The sequence below is a fragment of the Crinia signifera genome, chromosome 1, assembly GCF_055691185.1.
Source record: "Crinia signifera chromosome 1, ASM5569118v1, whole genome shotgun sequence".
Taxonomy (NCBI): domain Eukaryota; kingdom Metazoa; phylum Chordata; class Amphibia; order Anura; family Myobatrachidae; genus Crinia; species Crinia signifera.
Window position 1 is genome coordinate 14,185,530 of NC_139217.1, and position 26,480 is coordinate 14,212,009.

A 26,480-nucleotide genomic window follows, 5' to 3' on the forward strand; every position below is an offset into this window, starting at 1 on the left:
GCCATCCAAGGTGGGGTGTCCACCAGATGTAGTAGAAGCAGAGGGTAAGGCGTCACTCCAATTCTTAGTAGAAATCAAATTTTATTGTGAGGCGGTCAACGCCGTTTCGGGTTTCCCTGTCGTCAGGACCAAAAGTGCTCAACTCAAACAAACAACAGTGCAGTGTTTAAATACAAAAACTTACATTTGGAAGACCCTCCCTGCTGCTCCTTCTCCCGCCCGGGTCCACCGCATTCTGCTTCCGGGTTCACCCAGGAAGTGACCCTACGGGTCTCCGGGCGGGGAGGTCACAGCAACTAAGGGAAAAAGAAAAACAATATACATAAGGATAATAATACAATTGTAAGACCCGCTTTATGCAGGATATACTATGGTCTAATGATATACGTGTATATCAATATAAAATGACATGAAAAGTGTAAAGTGCATAGTGCATGGTGTTAAACAGTTTTAAGAAACAAAACAAACAAATTCCCACAGCTAATTCACTGAAGGACCACTAGATGGCAATGTGGTCCATGCCCTGGAATACCTGTGTGTCTATTAATAATTACATAATTAATACCAATAAATGTATAGCACTATCAGGTACAGCAGAACATGGAAGGTTTGCATATGCGTTCAGTGGGGCTCATGGTGTTCCACATCAAATGGCATAAATTATCACATTATGTTAAACAATTTTTTATATATGCGAATAAATACACAAGCAAAAGGCTATACTATTTATCAAAATGAATTTTTTAGGGATGAGAAACCAAAACTGTCCCACTGTACTTGCTATCGGGACCACTATGGAGAAAGGTACATGGGCAGTGCATGCTGAAAGCACGCCACTGCACAAAATAAAAGGTCAATGTGCATGAAAATATTTTTTGGACTAAACATGCTATACCAATTACTCATAGAAAGCTGCCTAAATTTAGGGTCTCATTGAGGCCGCCTGGGGCAAGAGTGCCCAACCTATGTATCCAGCAGCTTTCTATCTGTAATAACCGCTTTTCTCTGTCTCCCCCTCTGTTGTTGTCTGGGGCCTGATCTATGATGTGGTATCTCAGGGTGACGATATTGTGTTTGGCCTCTAAAAAGTGGCGGGCTACTGATTGTTCGCTATGCCCTTTAACCACTGCGGCTCTGATGGCTGCCCTGTGTTTAGCAATCCATTCTTTGAATGTACAAATGGTCTTACCCACATAGTTAAGACCACAGGGACAGGTTAATAGGTACATCACATATTTCAAACTACATGTGAGTACCTGTTTGATCTGAAATGTCTTACCAGAGTGGGGGTGCCTGAATGTGCTCCCCCCTACCATGTAGCTGCAGGTCACACATCCAGTACACTTGTAACACCCACCTTTTCTGGACAAAAAATGTTGGGGGTTAGGCTGCATGGAAGAAATATCAGATTTAACCAAGCTGTCACGGATGTTGCGCCCTCTAATGTAGCCTGCCTGTATGCGGGTGCCCTGTAGGCTGGGTAGACTTGGATCAGTGTTAACTATGTTCCACAAGTTTTTGGTGGTCTTAGTGATGGTTATCTTAGTCTTAGTTATTTTTGGTGGTCTTACTTTTATGGATAAAGTGATTGACCCAGGTAATCACCTTACTCTGCTCCTTGGTGACTGCTTTTTTGGACTTGTTAGTAGATCATCCCTGCTATGGGCACATGCCTTCTTTTTGGCTGTTTGCAGGAGGTCCCAAGGATACCCCCTCTGGAGTAATTTGTCTACCATTTGTTCTATTTGAACATCCCTGATCTTCGGGTTACTATTGATCCTACATACCCATAGGAACTGGGAATAAGGGAGACTTCTCATGGTGGACGTGGGGTGGAAGCTATTAAACTGTAGCAGCATGTTTCTATCTGTTTCTTTAGTAAAGAGCTGGGTGTGTATTTTGTTATTGATTATCGATATCCGGACATCTAAAAAGTCCAGTTGACTGCTGCTGATTTTATAATTGAACTTGATAGGGCTAGGAGACGCATTGTGTGCTCATAATAAATTAGTCAGCATCTCTTCTGGCCCTGTCCAGAACAGCAGCAAATCGTCAATAAATCTCACGTAAAAGATGGCATGATTCTGAAAAATGGGGTTATGCAAAATGATCTCCTGTTCAGTTTTATACATATATGCATTCGCATAGGATGGCGCTGCTGGGGATCCCATCGCGCATCCTGATGCTTGGCTATAGAACTTACTATTGAACATAAAGATGTTGTGGGTAAGTGTGAACCTCAGTAGTTGGATGAGGAACCCTGGGTCAGGCCCCGAATATACAGGGTTGTTGGTAATAAGCTCCTGAAAGGCCTCAAGGCCCTGCTCATGGCGGATGCAGGTATATAGACTGGTAATGTCTATACCTGCCATGATGGTGTTAGCTGGTAAAACCCCTAATTGTTGTAATTTGACCAAGAGGTCCATGGTGTCCTTTAAATACGTGCTAGTACTTTGCACACAATCCTGTAAAAAGACATCTACAAAACTAGCAAGAGGTTCACACAGAGATCCCTGTGCGGCAATAATGGGCCTACCAGGGGGTCTCTGAGCGTCTTTATGCAATTTGGGAATGATATTAAACGCTGGAACCAAAGGCTTGGATCGTAGCAGGCTTTTCTTGGCATCAATCGAGATGAACTTTTCTCTGATGGCATTGTCCAGTATGCCTTCCAGTTCGTGAATATGGCCATCTGATGGATCCCATGCTAGGTTCTCATATGTGGCGATATCACTCAGAAGCCTGTTACATTCTTCCATGCAGTAAGAAAAGTCTAAAATCACCACTTCTCCCCCTTTGTCCGCTGAGCGGATAATGATGTCTTGGCGGTCACGGAGTTGCTTTAACGCTAGATGTTCTTCTTTGGTGAGATTAGGGGAGGGTGGTGCAGTGATCGATTTATCAGCATCCGCCAATACTCTGGCAAAGGTCTATAGGGTGGGATTGTTGGAAAGGGATCAAATGTACTTTGTGGTCTTATTTTCCGTAAAATGATATCCTCTTTGCTGGGTATGGTCATAATCTGGGTAGTTTTGTAGAAATGTTCGCGTAGTCTCAATTTCCTCTGCAGGCGGTAGTTGTCAATTTTCCAATTAAATACATCATGCCCCACTCTGGGCACGAAGTTAAGTCCTTTATTTAATAAGGAAATTTCTGCAGAGGTTAGGGCTACTTGCGAAAGATTAAAGACTACGTCCTGCGCATTCTTTGTCGCTGCTGTCTTCCTCTTCCTTTTGTTCTGATTGCTTCTTCGCGTTGGTTTTGTATCGTACTGGCTTCGCGTGCCCTCGTGCCCACAGCTAAAGGGATCTGCTGTCTCGGGCGGGCTGTTTGACGTGAGGTGTTTAGTTCTCCCTCACTTGCTGAGGTGCTGTTGTCACGTGAACTCATGGCAGGTTGTCTGCGCCATTTTCTACGCGAAGTGTCAGTGGTCCTTTGTAGATCTCTTCCTCCCTGCAACCATCGGTAAACCCGATGCTGAGCATAATCGTCTTGGACCTTGATGAATTTATCTTTCTTGAATTTGATTAGGTCATTCCGATACGCCATCACTTGTTCAGATAGTTGTTTTAGCACATCTTTATTTGCATCAGCTTGGAGGAAGGCTTCATGCTGGGTTTCAAAAGCTTGGATCTTTTCCTTTGCTGTTTGCAGTTCCTTAGCGGACTCTGTGATGACTAATAGCATGAGATCCATTGCACACTTATTGTGTATGCTTATCCACTTGGTACAAAAGGCCACATTGAATCTGCCTGTTGTCGGTGTGTTATGCACTCTAAACCCCCGAGGTATCTGTTTGGTTCTATGGTATTCAGATAGGGTTGTGCAGTGCAGATAATAATCAATCTCCTTCTTTTTTAGTTTTAAGAGTTCCCGACACAGGTCCTCATTGGTGGGATTTAGGCTCATGTTGAAAATGGGCTCAGAAAACAGTATATCAGTGGCTTCAATGTCCGAATAGCTGAATGGATTCTGGTTGTCGCATTGCAGCATTTGAGCTGCTTGTGCAGGAATAGCAGACTCCATGCTGAAATTGGACGCAGAAATGTCCCAGTGTGTATGCTGAAGAAAGAGGGCCAAAGTCAGAAATAACCACTCCGCTTTCTGCTGATCCTTAATGCAAGATATATGCAAATCCTTTCCGGGAGTGATAGATAGCTGCGGAGGGTACCAGGGCTGATCTGCAGATGTAGAAGGCAGACCAAGTTCCAGATCCAAACGTAAACTGGCTGTGGGTGCCTTGACTGGAAACAGAGCAACAGCTCTGTTCTCTATATGTATCGCGCTGATGTCTGGCACTCCCCGCACTCCTAATGCTCTTGCCTGGGTTCCATCCAGGGTGGGGTGTCCACCATCCAAGGTGGGGTGTCCACCAGATATATATATATATACAGATGGGGCAGGTCCCATCTTGGCAGGGGATGGCTCTGGCGACGCCAGCCGCCATCCCCCGCCAGACGCCATACAGTAGTAATCTTACATTTTTATTATTAGTAATGCTTGACCCGATAATATGTTTCCCTGTATCAGGGATTACAGTGGCGAAAATATCGTCCTTGGACGACACTTACCTGCATCATAAGCAGGATTCTTTGTATAACACTCTATACCAACGGTTAGCAGAGAGTGATTTTAATCTTTCTAAAATTTCTTTTTCTCTATATCTAATATCTTTCTTATTTTTAATATTTTCGCCACTGTAATCCCTGATACAGGGAAACATTTTATCGGGTCAAGCATTACTAATAATAAAAATTTGAGATTACTACTGTAACTAATGATGACCTGTAAGTGATACAAGTTATAGAATATAAAATACAAAAATGAATAACACTGAATAAAGGTTTAGCACAATTTTAAGTCACTTTGGACATTATGAATGAGGAGTGCGTCTCATTAAACTGATTTGCTTTGTCTTCTTTGTATAATCAGCCAGCACAGACTAAGGGGGTATGCAATCCTCCGCCTCTACGCATGATGGGAGAAATAGCGGTGGGTGCCTATTCAATGCTCTCTTTACTGACAGCATTGAAGAGGCATCATGGCAGAACGAGCCCAACTTTAAAAACTGTTGGGCCTGTTCAGCCGAGAACGGCCATGGATTGTCGCAATCACGGCCGTATCTCAACAATCCTTGGCCGTTTACACAGACACGCCCCCTTTTCAATGATCGGCAGGCGGAACACTGAATCCCACCTGTTGAATTTCTGTCAGGCAAACCGCAAATGGGCCAGGATCACGGCTGTTGGGACAGACCGACAGTCGTGCTCGGAGATTGCATACCACCCTAATTTTGCAGATATTACTTTACATACTAAAAGTAATAGGCATGAAACCAAAAAGTATACTGAATAAAGCATACTATACAGAAAAGAAACAACGTTTAAGTCAAAACAATCATAATTAGTTTAAAAGTATCTCTCTGGGGATAAGAATGCATGGAAAAATAGTTTTGACAAAATTAAATAATCCTTCAGAAAAGTTATGCCAAAGATTTTCTAAATAAAACACAAGATAGAGTTGACAACTTATAAAAAGAAAAGCCAATGATAAGAACCATTTATCATAAGGATCATGGGAAATATTAAACTATAACAAATTGTCACATACGTGACTAGCACGCACCACCATCTTACCAGACACTGGTAAAAAGGAGTTCGCATATGCATCTAACTGTGTAGATCAAAAAATCTATGTCTTAAACTCTCTCTATACATGTTACATCTGCCCCACCTGCAGTGCACATGGTTTTGTCCATTTTAAGAACACATTTGTACTGCGATCAGATCTGAATAAGGACCATTCTCCAAACTTTTATTAGAGTAAATAAACATTCAGATGAACAATGACAAACATTTTTGTAAAGCTGTTTTCCATAGGAATTTACTGCTTTGCACATTTTGGGATTATGGGATTTACAAATATGTTTATTGCATTTACGACCGCACACTTCGCGTGTGCCCCACTCCCTTTCCCTAATACAATGCATTTTGATCAGTTTTTTTTTAAATCATTTATGAGGTGTGCTCCGGCGGTCTCTGTCATTGTGAGTCCCACCAGGAATTGACACAGTGTATCAGTACTAGCACCGTGACTCCAAGCTCAAGATAGCAAGTGTGTCCGTGGCACCACAGGTAGCTGCGATCAGCAATCCTTCCAGGCGCAGCGGGTGACGCTGCTGCCCGGCCAGCCGTCTGTCCCGTACTCACGCTGTATTCAGCGGGTTGGCACTTGAAACAGCAGTTTGTACATGGTAGCGATCCCAGTATACACATTACATGTATCTACTCACTGAGATCGCTCGCTTCTGCTAACAGTTTGCTCACTACTAGCCGAGATATTGTCTCTAAGCTTTATAGAGAACAGCTTATTGTTTAACCATGCCACCTCCCACACAGTTGCTCTATTTAAACAGACCAATGTATTACAGCTTTATTAAATAAAGTTACTAAATTAAAATTAATACACATTTGGGCTGTGCGGCCCCGCGAAGCAAGGGCTAGAAATATCCTTTTTTAACATATGTCTGTGTCAACAATGTATGTATGTATGTCCTAAGCGTCTTTTAGTTCGCTACCAGTTTTCATAGATACTGTATATATTTAAAAGTTACGTCTTATTGTGTCCAATTCTTAGGTGCACCACATAGTGACCATTCTTTTTTGCTCTTGCAAAATATTTTCCATTCTCAGATTCAGTTGCAGATAAACTTTTAATGGAACCTTGCCCCAAAAATACTCTGGTTTTGAATTTTGGTCCTATTACTAGAAGATCCGATGTTTTGACCTCAGAACCAATAATCAATGTTTTAACCCCAAGATCAAAATCTGCTCACACTGATGATCTGGGTCCTGTAACTGAGTCGGATGATCCGGTCCCAGCCGTTGCGATCGATGTTCCAGATTCCAATAAAGGATCCAATGTTCCGGTGTTTGAGAAAGCTTCAGGACTGGCCTCCAATTCTGCCTGGGAAACCTCTTTTATTATCACTATCAGGAGAGGTACCTGGGCTACCAGGTGCAGAGGAGGTCACTGTGGCCACAGACTCAAGTGGGGTACCTGAGTTGCCAATCCTAGAGGCAGTCGCAAGTAGGTATTACCACAAAAAGGGTCATTGTACTTGAGCTCATAGTCACAGAGGAAGTCACTAAGGCCACTGCCCCAGGAAGTGGTGCAAAGCTGAGGGACTCCAATCATGTCACTGCACAGAGGGACTCCAGCCATGTCATCCCAGTAGGGGGCTCTAGTCATGCTGTACCGCAAAGGGAATCTAGTCATATTGTCCCGCAAGGGGATTCTAGTCATGTTGTCCCACAAGGGGATTCTAGTCATGTGTTCCCGCAAGGGGATTCTAGTAGTTTCATCTTACAGAGGGGCTTTAGTCATGCTGTCCCAGAAGGGGACTTCAGTCATGCCATCACAGAAGGGGACTTCAGTCATGCTGTCCTAGAAGGGGACTTTAGTCATGCTGTCCCAGAAAGGGAACCCAGTCATGCCGTCAAAGAAGGGGAACCCAGTTGTGTAATCCCACAGGGGGAATGCTGTCCCATGGGGGGACTCCGGTCTTAAAGTCCCAGTAGCGGACACTAACCAGTCTGTCAAAAAGATAGCATTCACAGTTCTTTTGGAAGAATCTCTTGCTGACTCTGCTCTAGTTCTTGCATATTGAGTCCCAGATGACTCAGCGGATGTCTCCATGTTGATAACCTTTGAATGAGAGCTAGCCCAATTTATTGCTCTGGTCAATCACTATGCCATTTTTTTAGAATCAGGACCATCTACATGTGTCACTTTAGCCAATATTGTTTACCTCCTTGTTTATGCCTTTAAAGGTAAACCTCTTGAATAAGCTCATGGGCTGATCACTTCTGGTGACACTTGTTTCCAAGATTTCTAGGCATTCTGTAATACTTTCATTAAAAAAATTTGGTCTCAATGAACACCACCAGAAATCTTCTGAGTCTCCTGCCTTGACTGCCAAGATTATTCTGGCCTTGCAGTATTCTATTTCTGTTAGGTCTAGGAGAGATCATTCCTTATCAGACCAATCTCTTTAAAGCTCTGAAGACGGTGAGAACAAGAAAACTGCTACGTTAGCACAACCACCGCAGCCCATTGCCATCACAACTGGATGTGCTTTCCTGTCTCCAGATCACAGTACTCTTCCCAAGTATTCAGCTAGCAGAAAGAATGAAGTGATCTATGGATTCTACTCTGATTCTAGTTCTGATTTCGAGTCTGAACTTAATGAAGACCACTTGTTGTCTCTAAGTTCTTAGAGGATTTTTTTTTCAAACAGAGGAGTCTAGCTTCTCCTAATGTTTCCAACTGTTCTCAGAAAAGGAGATGAAATCATCACTGATCAAGCCAGATCTTTTGTTCAAGTCTGTCTATCTGTGTCCTGGTTTGTGAAGGTGTCCGGTGGCCACCTTTAAGGGGGGATGGGGGCACTGTCATGGGCTGTGGCCACAGCCATCACTGTTATTCATGTTCTGTATGGGTTTACTACTCACTGAATCAGCACTCCAGTTTTTGGTTGATCCACCTTGACTTGTTTACATGCATGCCTTAGTTTGCATTGGGTGTGGCTGCTTCTAAGCCACTTGGTATATAGTTATGCTGCAAGCACCCACTGTGTCTAGCCTGGGGCCAGAAGTGTCCTGCGTTGGGGGCAATTAGAAGTCCCCCCTGCTACCTGCTGCTCTGCTTAGAAGAGCATCATGGAATAGATGCTGTGCACATGCATACAGTGTTTATTCACTGCAGAAAGGGGATGGGTCATGGTCAGCAGATTTAGATTTGCCACCCAACAGCAGCAAAGCAGAGGGCATGGCCTCACGGGAGTGCCATGGAAATAGTTTTGGGTGTGTCCCTCCTCCATTGCCACCAATGTTGGGAGGAACGGCATGAGTCACAGTAACTGACACAGAGCGAGTGACTCAGAATCAGCCCTAGTCTCAGTACTGGGGGATAAAAGTTGGAATCATACTAGCCCAGTTATATTATTAAGTCTTATATTCCTATAAAGGGACTGCGTCAACTATAATAACAAAACAGGTGCAGAAAATATTCATTATAAGCACAGTTTTGTATTAAATTTAGAATTGTTTCAGAAAGCGCAAATAATGACTACCTTTAAACCAAAACATATCTCCTGATGGACTAATTCTTAAAGGTAGATGGGAAAGTAACACTCAATTCGTGTAATTCCACAAAATGTTTTTACATAACATTACAATTTTGACTGCCATATTACAGTATTACACACAACATGCCCTATGACATCATAACTGAAATAATCTTTTACTGTTCTACAGTAATCCCTAATTACAGCACATGCAATAAAACAAATTAGACAACAAAAAAACTCAAATTTTTCAAACTTCAAATGATGACTGCAAAATATAAGTAGAAATATATGTAAACATTGTTTTCCATTTTCATTGTTCACTTGTAGTTACAAAACAGATAGAGCCATTTTCATCGTTTCCACCAGCGTACCAGCGGTATCTGGCGGCTGGCAGATGTGGATGTGGGAGAGTTTCACACGCTTGCACGTCCATTGCTGAGAATGGGGAACATGAGTGTCTCCGGCGTGCGCACTCCCCATTCACCGGCGGCAGATGTCAAACGGCGCGCCACGAGCTGCTCAGATGAGAGTGGCTACATCTTTATATTTATTATTATTGTGATATGATTTTATGATTGACCTTTCCGTGTTTCCATCTTATGTTCCAAGGTTGAATAAACAGCTTCTGATCTTCTGGAAGTGATGGATTAAAGTCACCAACATAAATGTACCTGACACTCATTATATTGCCAAAAAATACATTCACCCAATTCACAATGTCTAGTTCTTCGATAGTTTCTCCTTTTTCATTAAAAAATATTTTTTCATCATATGGACCGATGTATTTAATTTTATTTACATAATGTTTTAGCTGGAAAAATGAGAGACAAGAAGTCAGGATAAGCTGTGATATACACAATTATGTTCTAATCTGCACAGATATCATGGGTTGTAGTGAATATGCATTAGATTTAGGGAAAGGAGTTTTAAAAGGGATTTTTTACATTGTTGTTTACACTTTTAAATCATTAGTTACTATAGGGCAACTTCTAGAAAATCTTATTTGGGGCAGCACGGATGGTGTAATGGTTAGCATTACTGCCTCACAGCGCTGAGGTCATGGGTTCTATCCCCACCATGTGTTATATATACGGGGCAGTACGGACGTGTAATGGTTAGCGTTACTGCCTCACAGCACTGAGGTCATGGGTTCTATCCCCACCATGTGTTATATATACGGGGCAGTACGGAGGTGTAATGGTTAGCATTACCGCCTCACTGTGCTGAGGTCATGGGTTCTATCCCCACCATGTGTTATATATACGGGGCAGTACGGATGGTGTAATGGTTATAGCATTACCGCCTCACAGCGCTGAGGTCCTGGGTTCTATCCCCACCATGTGTTAACTATACATGGCAGTACGGATGGTGTAATGGTTAGCATTACCGCCTCACTGTGCTGAGGTCATGGGTTCTATCCCCACCATGTGTTATATATATGGGGCAGTACGGACGGTGTAATGGTTATCATTACTGCCTCACAGCACTGAGGTCATGGGTTCTATCCCTACCATGTGTTATATATATATACGGGGCAGTACGGATGGTGTAATGGTTAGCATTACCGCCTCACTGTGCTGAGGTCATGGGTTCTATCCCCACCATGTGTTATATATATGGGGCAGTACGGACGGTGTAATGGTTATCATTACTGCCTCACAGCGCTGAGGTCATGGGTTCGATTCCCACCATGGCTCTAACTGTGCGGAGTTTGTATTTTCTCCCGTACTTGCGTGGGTTTCCTCCGGGTACTCTGGTTTCCTCCCACAATCCAAAAATACACTGTTAGGTCAATTGGCTTCCAACAAAAATTAACCCTAGAATGTCTGTGTGTGCATGTACATGTGGTAGGGAATATAGATTGTAAGCTCCACTGGGGCAGGGACTGATGTGAATGTTCAACTATACACTGTAAAGCGCTGCGGAATTTGCACTGCATTTAATGGATACCTTTTCTTTGATGTAGTTAGGAGTTAGCAAGCTAGGGTTTGACTATGACTTTTCATAAATAAAGCATTTCATCAAAACATAATTATAAATAGCAATACATGGGGGCCATGGACTAATATCACAACTTACATTTTATGTTAATTATGAGGCTATCCAATTACAAATGTTTTTTTTTTGCCAAAAAAATGTCCCATTCTTTGACAATAACATGTAGGATCCTGGATAAGATCCTGGGGGTGTGAAAAGTTCGGACGGACGCGTTCCGCCGCCGCTCGCCATGCTTCGGGATGATGTGGATAGTGGGGGGGACTAAATAAATGACATTAAGGGTGAAATTTACTAAAGGAAATTTGTAAAAAATAGGTGTATTTGTATCCAGAAATACACTTATTTTTGACATTTACTATTCCGAAAATACGGCAATTCGTATTCGTATTGATGTGCTATCAATACGAATACGAATTGCCGTATTTTCGGGATAGTAAATGTCAAAAATAACTGTATTTCTGGATACAAATACACCTATTTTTTACAAATTTCCTTTAGTAAATTTCCCCCTATATGTCATCTAATTGTATACCACATTAAATGCCATTATTATATGTCCAATCTGAACCGATATCTGATCGCATCGCATGCCATACAATAATGGCATGCGATGTGATTTTTTATCGGATCCGATTTTTGTAATGTATTCACTGACAGAGAGCAGTGAATACATTACATAGGAAAATCGCATCGCATGCCATACAATAATTAATTTATTTATTTATTTATTTATTAACAGTTTCTTATATAGCGCATACAGATTCCGCAGCGCTTTACAGAGAGTATTTGAATATTTGAACATTCACATCAGTCCCTGCCCCAGTGGAGCTTACATTCTATATTCCCTACCACATATACACGCACACACAGACATTCTAGGATTCATTTTGTTGGAAGCCAATGAACCTATTTGTATATTTTTGGATTGTGGGAGAAAACCGGAGTACCCGGAGTAAACCCACGCAAGCACAGGGAGAATATACAAACTCCACACAGTTAGAGCCATGGTGGGAATCAAACCCATGACCTCAGCGCTGTGAGGCAGTAATGCTAACCATTACACCATCCGTGTTGCCCAATAATGGCATGCGATACGATTTCACTACCCTGAATAGCCCACTACGCAAATGCCGGAGTGGGGGCCGTGATAATACACAAGTACATGGATTTTTTTGTAGTTTTGAAATAACTAGGGGCCAAAAGATTTTTAATAATGATGTTTATTTAATAAATTATTGTACTGTAGGCAGGGCTATTTTTCAGCAGGCTCCAGCAGGAACTAAGGCCATTATTCTAGTTCACTCTTTGTGACAAAATATTTCTTAGATGGACAAAACCATGTGCACTGCAGGTGAGGCAGGTGTAAAACCCCACCCAAATCTAATTATCTCTGCACAAGTAACACCTGCCTCACCTGCAGTGCACATGGTTTTGTCCATCTAAGAAATATTTTGTCAGAAAGAGTGAACTAGAATAAGGGCCACAGTTCCTGCTGGAGCCTGCTGAAAAATAGCCCTGACTGTAGGTGTACAAGGAATGCAAGATTCTCTAAATGACTCTTGATCAAACAAAGCTGGGGAATAGAGCAACCTCAGGTGTCATACAGTTGGGGCTGCTCTCCGACAGACCGCCATCGGCCGGTTTCTGGCAGATGGTGATTCGGTGGACGGGACAGGACATGGACGTGTGAGCGTCTCAAACGCTGGCACGCCCATTGCTGAAAATGGGGCGCGCAAGCGTCTCAATGTGGGCATGGATGGCAGACAGCATGATCATAATCAATGCCAGTATTTGACTGATAGAGAAAGATACTCACTGGTTACTAAAGGGTAACCAAAGACAGGCAAATTAAATATACCAGCAATGATGCAACACATTTCTAGTAAACAATCCAAGGTCAGGGCAGGCAGCAGGCAAGGCCCATCTTGTAGAAAGACCCTGATATTAGGGAAGTTGGCAAATCACGATGGTCCATTATAAAACCAAAGTTAATGAAATCAGAAAAATCTTTTACAAAAATTGTCAACACAAGAAGAACGAACAGGATTGCACATTAATTACACCAAGGGCTAGATGTAATGCAGTGCGAGTCTGGTGGCAGTGTGGGATGACTCCAACCTCTAAGACCATCCAGCCCATGGTCATAGTAAACGGTCTCCCAACTAGGTGCATAGAAGAGGATTTAAAAAGATTAAAACGATAGAGGAGAGTCAGTAGTTTGCTCCTTAATCATCTGATCAAGGAAATAAGCATTGTCACCTCTACTGATCCCAGACACAAAATAGTAGCATGCCTACCAACACACAAAAAAGCCTAAATTGTAGCAGAAAAGCTTGCTAACTGACACTATGACCCCCACTGCCCAAAAATTGACCCAAATATTATGGCACCTTACAAAAATCACCGCAATAGGGAGTCTCCTTCCAAGTTTTGCTATCAACAGGTCTCACGCTGGTTGATGTTTGAGTGCACACGAGCAGTTAGAGTGAGTTACGATTGAGGTCACATCGAGGAAGTAGTCACCAAGTGAGTGACAGGAGGAAAACGTTACGGGTGGTAACTGGGAGATGGAAGCATGTTTTGGCAATTCGGAAGGCATTTTCTGGGCATGCATAAATTATCCATTGCAATATGAGAGCCCTCTGCATCCCAGGAGACGCGATATGCAACCATGGTACCAATGTATCAGTAATCGTACATTTTTACAATGATACGACAGCATTAGGTGTCCCTATGATTATTTTAGATTCTGCCAATATTACAATATAATAGCTTATACAGATGGAGCGCCCTTCATTGTTGCAGGGGCTGGCAGTCGGATCACCAGCCGCCAGCCCCCGGAGGGGGACGCACGTGCGTCCCCTTACTATGATGCTCCCTGCCGGTCCCTGCCCCTTCGCCGCTGATCCCCGATCCTGACCTCCCCACTCCCCCCTAACCCTGCCCATCTCCCTGATGCGGAGATGGGCAGGGTTCATTTCCCACGCCATCCAGAAACTGGGACACGAGTGCATGTGGGACGCTCGCAAGTTCCAGTCAGATGGAGCGCCATTTTGCCAGCGGGGGCAATCTGGCAAGCCCCGGCACTGGCTGGAAGGCGCTTCATCTGTATACTCGAATGAACAATCACACCTGAATGAGTCTCTTACTAAAGCCATTTATTATAAGGATGACTTATAAAAATGATCATTTAGTGGGCGCCCCGCAAGAGTAAAATCCAGATACTCCCAGGAGACACCTGAGTGACACCCCGAAATGCCATCCTCCTATGAGTTTCTCTCTGCATAGGCTTTAAGCACAGGGAAATCCCTGCACATGCACAGTGGCTCAACAATCTATCAGGCTTCTAATGCACAGCCCAGTGATCCGGTTGGGTTCGGGACCAGTGTTTGTGACACATTGTTTCCATACCCATTAGTGAACTGAATATGATGGATTCTGATGCAGAATTAGATATAGTTCTATGGTTTTAATTATATATTTTAATATTTCACTCACCTTGTGTTGGAATTCCAACAGAGATAAACCGTACTTTCCTGCATTAACATTATAAGCCGTGTACATGTCATGTATTGCCTGTGCCATGCTGAGGACGGCGATGTACACTCGGTAGGTTAACGAGTCTCCAGAATAATTAAATAAGTGCTGAAACTTCTCCCTCCCGGTGCAGTTGTGAAGACTTTTGTGTAAAACATTTTCAACAAGAGAGTTCTTGAGAGGATTCCCTGACAAGCAGCAAAAACTATGAATCCAGAGATCTTCCAGTAACGCATCAGTGGGGCGGCTGGATGGATGGAAGCTGTATAAGCGTTCCTGTAATGCTGGGATATAACGCAGTGGAGGTGCAAATACCAAACAGTGATCAATCAAATTATTCAGAGCGGGATGCATAAAATCTTTAACTAGTGACCAGGATGCTGTGAGGATTAATGTCTTATTATGCAGATAATAATGGGAATCATATAAACATTTTATGAATGTTTGATGGACTGTCCCACAAATAACAGCGACCTCAGCTGATGAATTGCGTAAATAAATCATGTTGTGACAAGATTGTTTGGAAATTTTAATTTTGAATTCAGTACAAATTCCATAATTATTCAGTTGCTGGCTGAGATGTTCCAGCTCCCGTTCTCCAGTGTCGTCATCTGATGTGATGATTCCCACCCAGTTCCACCCAAAGCTTCTCAGTAACTTTGCGATGGCCACATGCTGCATCTGGTAGTTTTGTACTGTGCGGAAGAAGTTTGGATACCGAGTCCGGTCACTCAGCAGCGGGTCCCTCGCCCCGTAGCTGATCTAGATACATTGATAATAAAAAAGTATGTTTAATCCTTTATTGAGCAGTATTGCCAGGCCAAGCTTTGCCTTGGGAACCCATTGTTTTCCAAAATATTTTTAATTGAAGTCAAAGTTTCAATACAAGGTAAAAAGTGTCAAATACGGTATACAGTTGTTGTTTGGTGACAACACATGAAGTAGGTTGAGATGAAGTAGGTTGAGAGGTCAACATGGTTGAAAGTTTGACATAAGCATTAGGTTGACAATGACAAGGTCGACAGTCAAACCGTAGACATGAGTTTGTCACTTTTTTAAACCAAAATGTGCCGACAGTTGGAATTTCATGCCCTACCATCCACTAGGGCGCGGTGAGAGAATAAAATAGTGGCCAAAGCATGGCGAGGGCAGAACAGCCATGCGAGGAGACGCGGCACACTTAGACGGTGTCCATTTCAACTGTGTCAACATTCGAAATAATAAAATGTGAAAAAATGATGTCAACCCTTTGACTGTCAACCTTACATTTCTCAACCTAATGTTTGTGTTGGCCTTTCAACATATTGACCTTAGGTATGTCGACCTACAGTATTTCCTGTGTTGACCTAAGCTATGTCGACCTCTTATGGTCAACCCAATGTATCTCCACTAGGTATGCCAATCTGGGACATTTTTTCAATCTCGGGATTTGAAAAATGTCTAATCCCAGGATTCCTATGATACCCGGGATTGCGTTAGTCAATATAATGATGAACTCTAATTCCCCTTTGTCCCCCTCAAACCCAGTGGAATTTGCCTGGCCATTGGTGTGGGAGCTGGGCAGCTGTGATTGGGAGCTGGGTGACGGTGGTCGGTATGTGCGTAACAGTGCAGAAACCAGGGGGCTGTCATTGGGAGCCGGAGGACTGGTGGTCATTACATGGGCAGTGGTGAAGGAGCCCAGCAGTGATGGCGAGCCCATCGGCGATGATGAGGTTGGGTGCCAGGGGGTGGTCTGGTGGGTGGGAGCAGAAAAGCAGACAGGCTGCACAGTGTGACCTCTGATATCAGGTCACATTGTTCACAGCCGCAGAGCATTGAGCCGGAGTTTGGGAGCGGCCGGGCCTGCTCTGAGCTGGTCTCTCAGCACTGTCCTGCATTGATTTGCGCATGCACAGGCCAATCCCATAATTCCAAGATTGGAAGCTCCAATCCTGGGATTCACATCCTGGTGTTTATAGGGCCAAATCACGGGAACCCACCGATCCCGATTCTGGGATTGGCCACACTACTCTCGACCTAATGTGTACCCACTAACCCATACCCCCATGTAAATACATAGGTGTGTTGAGATTACAATTCACATATAACTCTAGGATACACGGACAAATACATAATTTCTCCCAAATGACAATGTAAAAGTCTACAGTTAATATGTCGACATGCTCAAGGTTAGCATTGATAAAAGGTTGGCACAGCAAAGGGTTGACATGACTTTTCATGGTTTTTACTTATTTTTTGGGACTTTCATAATTACTATCCATGTGGATTCCATTTGGGAATGGTAAAGTGGCCCAATCGAGCCATGGGAGTGGACACAGTACACTCATTGTGGGATCACATGCTCGGATGTCAACATCAACATGCTTAAAATGTGAAAAACTTATGTTGACTGAGAATGCCTAGCAAAAGGTCTCCAGTTCACCATGAAGTCCCTCCCATAGCTGCCGCTGCCCATACACCCTGTGGATGTGGTGCATGCAGTGAAGCACAGAACAACTGATCAGAATCAGAGCCCTAGTTGAAGCCAGTGGAGGTTCAGGAGAGTTGCATGGACATACAGATCCACCTGCAACTAGGAATGCCAATCCCAGGGCATTTTTTAAATCCCAGGATTTGAGATTGTTAAATATTCTGGGAATCCCTAATTAAAAAAACTCCCATGCCTCCCCGTCTGACCGATGTGCACAATTACCTTTGTGGTGCAGCCAGGGAGTGATTCTACGGTGCCGCATTGAGTGGGCAGGTGGGCTGCAGGTGAGCAGGGGCAGGCAGTGCCGGGGTGTGGCCTGCACAGCATGACCTCTGACATCACATCATCCTATGCAGAGCTGCATGCTGAGTCAGGAACAGCCGAGCAGCAACTGAGTGAATACTCAGATGCTGTCCGGCATTAGACTGCACATGCACCAGCAATCATCCACCAGATGTCACTTTTTAAAATCACCACTGAGCACGCATCAGATGTCTGATAGCTAATGCTATAGCGAAAGAATCTGCATTGCGTGTGCGTGACGTGTTTACTGAAATGCAATGTAGCACAAGTACTACTTTACTGTACAATACTGTACTATTCAGTATGTTAAACAGACATTTTTCCTCAGAAAATACTATTGCATAGACGTGATTCTCATTACGCTATTTATAACGGGCTATGGGCTAGTAGGCCAGACTTGGGTAAACAAAATGGCTACCAAAATTCAACCAGGGCTTCATGGGAACCCACATCTATGGAGTTAACGACCAAATAGTTAAGACCTATATGTGCGTCTAAATACTCTATACTGGTTAAACAAAGAATTATGTTAAAGTATGAATGACATACAGTATGAACAGGCCAAACTCGAGCACCGAGCATTTTAACAAAATGGCTACCAAATGTGAACCAGGGCTTCATGAAAGCCAACATCTTTGGATCATTGCAGCGTCTGTGCCTTTGTAAGCAGCCTGTGTGTTTTGACTTGGGTTATGAGATACACCATCAACATTGCTCCATAGATGTGGGCTTGCACATGGCCTGGTTCATGCTTGGTAGACATTTTGTTAACACGCTCGGTGCTTGAGGCTGGCCTGCTACTGACAGTACGGTGACCGTATTCTCTCTCTCTCTCAATCCCCATAGCCCCTATGTGTTTTAAATAGTAAAATGAGATGCCGGTGCAAAAGTGCCCATTGTCACGGTCCATTTGTCATGGTCCATTTGCTAGAGCTTGTATTGTACTGTACTGTACAAATGGAGCTGTAGTGCCTTTTGCTGAGAATAAGTGTGTACGCCTCATTTGCAGTCACACATTGCACATGATATAGATAACTTACTTTTGCACATTAAAGAAAACAAATAAGCTTACAGTACCTGTGTATAGCCATATATGTTCAGTAACTGAGCCATTGTATTGGTAGTTTCAGAATTAAGGTCCCCAATAAAGCCGGCCAATTTACCACGTCCCATACAGGAATAATTAGGAGCCTCCTTATAGTGCCCAGACATTATCTGCAGAACATCTTTTATTGTTTTAATATTGTACCCACAGGAATCGTACACGTGATACCCCAGAGTGACATTGGGCAGAATCTCCGGGTTCCTGTTAGTCTCATCAATAGCCAGAATAAAAGCTTGCAACTGCTGGTATTCTCTTACGTGAAGGCTTTAGAAAGAAACATATTTTATAATTTGTAATATTGGTATCTTAAGGACACTAGCATGTAATCCCTCCTATCAACAAGCTATTAAACCCCTGGTAAGAAGCACATAACCCCGCCTGGAATGAGAACATAAATCCCCCTGGCAACAAGTACATAAACTCCACTGGCAATGAGCATGTAAACCACCCTGGCAACTAGCAGGTAAACTCCATGGCAATGAGCACATAAACCCCATGGCATCGAGAATGTAACCCCTGGCCAGGCACTTAAAACCCCTGGCAATGAGCAGGAAACCCCTGCAAAGAGCACATAACCCCCTGACAATTAGCATGTAGGTAAGTGCCACTATAGGGGGCATAATATGTGTAAGTGGCTCTAGTGGAGGCATAGCAGTGTGTGGCATAAAGTGAATTAAGCATTATGGTTTGTGGCATGTGCAATGGGCATAATTTTTAACGGCATTAATGTGTGTGGAATAATGTGTAATGGGCATTATGGTGTGGCATAATGTGTAATGGGCATTTCATTTTTTTGTGGCACAATGTGTTAGAGGCATTACTATAAGTAGGGAAAATTACTTGGTTTGGGGGTGGTGGCCAAAACATACCCTTGCTCAAGGCACCATGTGGCCAGGCTACAATACTCCTCTGTCTCTGTCACAGAATGCTGTGCCAAAGACCTAAGATTGTAATTTGTTAAAGATTCCACCATAATGTTAGAATGTGTTTGCCTCCCCTCACCGATCCTGCCGGCAGCAGTCTCTGAGGTCTGGAGATCTGTAAAGCACATGCACCAGGCCTCTCTACCAAACAGTGGGGAAGCCCCTAAGTGTGGGAGCAGCACTGCAATGCACTGGGAACGGGTGCAATGGGCCAAATTCTTCCCTACTCCCGCCGGGCCAATCCACCGATCCATCCATCGCAATCATCAATGGGTGTATTGATAAGGTTTGGAGTGTAAGAAGTTGAAGAATAACACTGAGATAAAGATTTGCCATGTTAAAGTGTATAATTTACTCAATAAATCGTGAAAATAAGTTCTGATTTAAACTGATAATTGTTTGGATGGGGGTGGGTTTTGAAACAAATCTATAGGTGGGGGGTATAGATATTGTGGGCATAATTGGTGTTTGGTACACCTACAGGTGGTCCTCAATACAGTGTCACCATAGGAGGATTCACAATTGGGGTCCAGGTGGTCTTTTAGGGACCCTTTACAATCCCGTAGGTCTCTTCTCCTTGAGCCTATTGTCTCCCTTAATGATAGTCAATCACTGACAGAGAACATGGGCTCCAGGAGAAGAGACCAATGGGATTGTAAAGGGGTCCCTAAAAGACCACCTGAACACCAATTGGAAATCTCCCTACGGTGACACTGTAGTGAAAATTTCTCATCAACTGGGGACCCCCTGTAGGTGTACCAAACACCAATTATGCCACTGTTTCGCAACCCACCCCCATCCAAACAATTATCAGTTTGAATCAGAATTTACTTTTTAATCCTCCTTTCATTTCTTGATTGTACTTCTATGTACACATATTTTTTTCACGATTTATTGAGTAAATTGTACACTTTAACGTGACAAATCTCCATCTCAGTCTTATTCTTCAACTTCTTACACTCATAACATTCAAACAAATACATGCAGCGCTCATGCCCATTGACCAAACATTATCTATGAACCAAAAGGGTCTGGGAAACCCTTAAAGTAGAGCAGTGCCTAACATCCAACTGACTAACAGGGTGAGTGCAGTGTACCCACTTTTTATTGATCAACGGGTGCATTGGCCAGGGCAAAATTTCTCAGTGCAACCGGCCGGGGAGCGCAGTGACAGGCTGGAGGACTGAAGAGACGGATAATGAAAAAAAAGTACATTAGGTACAGTTTTTATTTGCCGGTACAGACTGTTAAATAAATGGCAAATACTTTTTTATGTGTTCTGTGTGTTTGTGTCTGTTGTACGGTTTTTGTGTGTGTGTTGCAGTGTATGTGGTTGTGTGTGTTGTGTTGTATGTATCTGTCCAATATGTAAGTGTGTGAGGTGTGCTATGTATATACAGTATGTGTATGTGTGTGTTGTGTCTTTGTGTATCTGTGCAATGTTTAAGTGTGTGTTTTGTGTGTGTAGTACTGTTTTTTGGGTGTGTGGTGAATATGGGTGTGTGTTGTGCTGTTAGAGGTATGTTATGTGTGTGTGTTGTGTGTATCTGCGCAATGTGTAAGTGCGTAAGGTGTGCTACATACAAATGTGTGTGTTTGTAGTGTGCTGTTTGTATCTGTGCAATGTTTAAGTGTGTGTGTTCTGTGTATTGTACTGTTTTTGGGTGTGTGCTGTAGTGAATGTGGGTGCGTGTTGTACTGTGAGTGGTGTGTTATGTGTGTATGTGGTGTGTATCTGCCAAATATGTAAGTTTGTGAGGTGCGCTATGTATATATATGTGTGTGTAGTGTACTGTGCATATCCTGGCATTATTTAAGTGTGTGTGTTCTGTGTGTTTTTGTATCTGCACAATGTTTAAGTGTGTGTGTGTTCTGTGCGCTTGAACTGTTTTTGGGTGTGTTTTGTAGTGTATATGGGTTTGTGTTGTACTGCATGTGGTGTGTTATGTGTATGTTTTGTTGTGTGTATCTCTTCAATGTGTAAGTGTGTGAGGTGCGCTACGTATATATGTGTGTGTTGTGTGCTATGTGTGCGTATATGGTGTACTGTGTGTGTGTGCGTGTACAATGTGTATGTTTGTGTGTTATGTGTGGTCTATGTATATCCTCAATTATTCCTAATTGTTTAAAGCCTTCACCATAATGTTAGAATGTGTCATTCATACTCAAGATGACAGCAATGAAATCAGGTGTGGAGTTGTTCCTTCGTCAACGGTTTCTCAGATCATCAGTGAAGGCAAATTAAAACTTGGGGCCAAATGTAATAGGGTGAGAGTTTCAGAAAGTGAGAGATTTTGGGAGAGTTTTCCCATGTTTTTTAAAGCTGCAATCAATAACATAGCAGAATCCACCTGGTTTTGCAGTGTAATTGATTGCTGCTTTAAAAAAAAAGGGGAAAACTCTCCCAAAATCTCTCTCTTTCTGAAACTCTCACCCTATTACATTTGGCCCCTGGTGTTTTTTTAATTTCTAAGTGAAATTTCCCAAAAACGGCTTTGAGGTGCACACCACCGGGTCCAGAGGTATCTTGTTGCTGTATTTGGTGGCTCTGAGTGCTACGGTGTGTCTGCAATGCGACAGACACATACACACACGCACGCACGCATGCCCCCAACTCTTCAACTTATTATATAGACTAGCTGACCCGCCCAGCATTGCCCGGGAAAACCTTGGGGTTTTTTTATCTCCAAAATTGCTGAAAAATGTCATCTTACAGTATGCTGTGACAAAGACCTAAGATTGTAATTTGTTAAAGATTCCACCATAATGTTAGAATGTGTTTGCATTAATACTCAATGATAGCAATGAAATCAGGTGTGGTGTTGTTGTAAATTTGTTTTTAGGAATAAATTATTGCTCTGGGAGCTGCCTCACACTGTACAGTCGATATGTCACCACATATACACAAATAAATACAAAGAAAAAATATACTGACAGTTTCTCAAGGCACTCCTTGCTCTCAATTCTGTTTTATATCATATACTCCTTATTCTCAGTGTTCATGGAAAGAAAGAGGAAATATACATAGGGTGATACCCAATTTTTCAGATTTCTATAAGAGGAAAACCCCAAGTGGGGAATGTACCATCTGTTGTTGTCCACTTATTATAAGTAGACACTCTAGGCTCGAATGGGAGAGGAGTCAACTCCAAGTCACGATCATCTGTCCCTTGGAAGCGAGTTACCATACAGGAAAGAATAGAACTATGCCTCCAATAGTGAAATTCCGTTTACTTCAATTCAAAAAGATACAATTAAAATAATATGGGTGCTTGTAATGGACTCTCACCAGAATTATTTGTCCACAAAACTGCAGAATAACACAGTATGAGATGAAAAACTACCTGCGTCCCTGGATGCTGGATCAAGTTGGTATTCCTGGTGATAGGTCCACTCCGTGCAAGTCCCTGCTTCCAACGCGTTTCAACCAAAGTTTGTCCTTTCTCAAGGCATAGAGACTCATTCCCATGAGAGGGTATTTATACACCTCTATCCACTTAACTGTGCATGACCTAATTCCAGACATAGAGCTTCTAAATGTCTAAAATACATACATTTCCTGCATACAAGATTCAATCCGGTTCCGGGTCTTGTGAGTAGGCTTTTGCCTTTCCTCACATGTTGTCCGAATATGGTGCCAAATCTCCCTCCCTCCGTCCCATAAAATATGTCATCACTTCTGCAGCACCAGAAGTGGCGTGCGTGCCTTTGCTGTTTAACCGGAAGTTCCTTGTGTTCCGCTTCCGCACCGCCGGAAATGGCATGCGTTCCATTCCCATGCGGCCGGAAGTTCCTTGCATTCCACCGCCATTTTATCAGCGGCAATAAATTTAATACAGCGGAAGTCCATCAAAATTTAATATGTGAAAGAATCAAAAAGAAGAGGACAGTAATTAATACCATAAATAATGTACATGTATGTAAAGGAATTTAAAAACACTCATACACTCTGAAGAAATTATGTTAAAAATCCAATAAAAATCCATAAAATGTGATTTAACAATAAAATCTCAGAAAATGATGGGGAACAATAAAACACTTAAAATGGGTATCGCAGCTAATTATATATAAAAAAAAAAAAAAAAAAAAAACATTTTAATTCAAAGTCTTTATTAAGACCATTTGGAATTAGTGTGTTATATTGGTAAATCATGTTCATCTCTTTTTTTGCCAACTTGGTGGCAATGTTACCACCTCTATCTTCAACAGTAACTCTTTTTATTGCTGCAAAATGTTTTATCTGTTGTGGATCACAATTATGTTCTTATTTAAAGTGCATTGAAAGTGCGTGAGTATCAAGACCTTTTTTAATATTTTGTAAATGTTCTCCAATTCTGATTTTTAATGATCGGCTTGTACATCCGATATAAAATTTCTCACATGAACATTAAATCGTATAAATAATATTCATCGAGTTACAGGTTAAAAAGTCCTTGATATTGCACTTATGCCCATTAATTGATAATTCTGTAAGTTTATTACCAAATTATTTGTCACACATTTGCACCCAAGACAGGATTCACACCTAAAAAAGCCTTTAGTTAAAATAGTGTCTCATTTGGGGGAACTGGGTAAAAGACTTTTAGTTAACTTTGATTTTACATTTTGTGCTCTCCTAAAGATGCACTTGGGCCTGTCCGGTAGTGCTCCCCCTATAATGGGGTCTTTTTTCAAGATGGGCCAATGTTTCTTTATAATAGATTTAATCTCGCCATGTTGTGATGTGAAGTCCGTGATAAAAGACCACTTGAAGGTTTCTGAATTCTGAGGATTACTCTGTTTTTTCTTTTTGTTTTGTAAAAGAGTTTTCCTATCACGTTTTTTTGTCATTTCAATGGTTTCTTCTAGTTCTTTTTTATCATATCCACTGAATAAAAAGTGCTTTTTCATTTCCTCAGCCTGTGTTTGGAAAACTTCTGGCTCTGTACAGTTTATCTTTAATCATTTAAATTGGCCTGTTGGTATTGAATTTAGCCAATTATCCTGATGACAACTGTCCCGATAAATATATGATCTAGAATATGTGGGTTTAAGTTTACCTTCCTCCACATAGATTTCCAAATCCAGGAAACTCACCTTCTCAGTACTAATTTCATAGGTGAGGGTGATATTACGGTTGTTGGAATTTGAATAAATACAAAAATTCTCTAAAATTTCTCTATCACTCCTCCAAATAAATAAAATGTCATCGATATATCGTCTCCATGACACCAGGCCCGCCCCAAATGGATTGTTGTTAATTACGAAATCTTCTTCCCATGCTCACATGAAAAGATTCGCATAACTTGGGGCGAACCTGGTACCCATGGCTGTACCCCTTTTTGGAGGAAAAATTCTCCTTTAAAAACAAAATAATTGTTGTTTAAAATGAATCGGATACCTTCAGTTGAAAATTCTTGTAGATGTTTATCTAAGTTGGTCATGGACAATGCTTTTTTTGTGGCCTCTATACCATGAGTGTGTTCAATAATGGTATAGAGTGAGCTCACAACTGCAGTTACTACATAAAAGTCATCTCCCCAATTAAAATCTTCTAAAAACTGTAAAACTTCGGTGGTGTCTTTTAAATGTGACCGGTTATTATTTACCAGGGGTTGGAGGAAGGAATCTATGAACAATGACAAATTGGCCTTACAGACTCAACACCCGAAATAATGGGTCTTTCCATGTACACTGAGAATAAGGTGTGGTGTTGTTGTTTGAAACACAACGCTCCTGAATTGATAACTTGTATGTGTTGATGAATTCCATATCCACTCCTGAGATTTAGCACCTATGACATACCCTCCAACATCTGAGGGTCAGAAATCGATACAAAATCAGAAAGGGACGTGGCCAAGGGAAAGGGGGCATGGCTACACCTTCATTTCTATACTTTCAATGATACAGTTTCTAGGTGGTGTAAGTACAGGCGCTGAGTGCGTGGAGACCGGGGTGGGCGTTACTTACCGCGCCATAATTAATAAAAAATTCACCGCTCCCTGCCAATGCCGCTCCCCTCACCGATCCTGCCTGCAGCAGTCTCTAAGGTCTGGAGATTTGTAAAGCACATGCACCGGCCGTCTCTACCAAACAGTGGGGCAGCCCCTGAGTGTGGGAGCAGGTCCACGGCCCTGGCCACATGACCTCATGACGCGAGGCATGCTACCTGGACTGCAATGCACCACTGGGAATGGGTGCAATGGGCCAAATTCTTCCCTACACCTGCCAGGCCAATCCTCCGATCCATCTATCGCAATCATCAGTGGGTGTATTGATAAGGTTTGGAGTGTAAGAAGTTAAAGAATAACACTGGGATTAAGATTTGCCATGTTAAAGTGTACAATTTACTCAATAAATTGTGAAAATAAATATAAGTGTACATAGAAGTACAATCAAGAAATGAAAGTAGGATTAAAAAATAAGTTCTGATTCAAACTGATAATTGTTTGGATGGGCATGGGTTTTGAAACAAATCTATAGGTGGGGGGTATAGATATTGTGGGCATAATTGGTGTTTGATACACCTACAGGTGGTCCTCAATTGATGGGATTTTCACTACAGTGTCACCATAGGATGATTCCCAATTGGGGTCCAGGCGGTCTTTTAGGGACCCTTTACAATCCCCTAGGTCTCTTCTCCTTGAGCCTATGGTCTCCCTTAATGATAGTCAATCACTGACAGAGACCATAGGCTCCAGGAGAAGAGACCAATGGGATTGTAAAGGGGTCCATAAAAGACCACCTGAACACCAATTGGAAATCCCCCTACGGTGACAATTATGCCACCAATATCCATAACCCCCTCCACCTATAGATTTGTTTCGCAACCCACCCCCATCCAAACAATTATCAGTTTGAATAAGAATTTACTTTTTAATCCTACTTTCATTTCTTGATTGTACTTCTATGTACACACATTTTTTTCACGATTTATTGAGTAAATTTTACACTTTAACGTGACAAATCTTCATAGTCTTATTCTTCAACTTCTTACACTCATAACATTCAAACAAATACATGCAGCGCTCA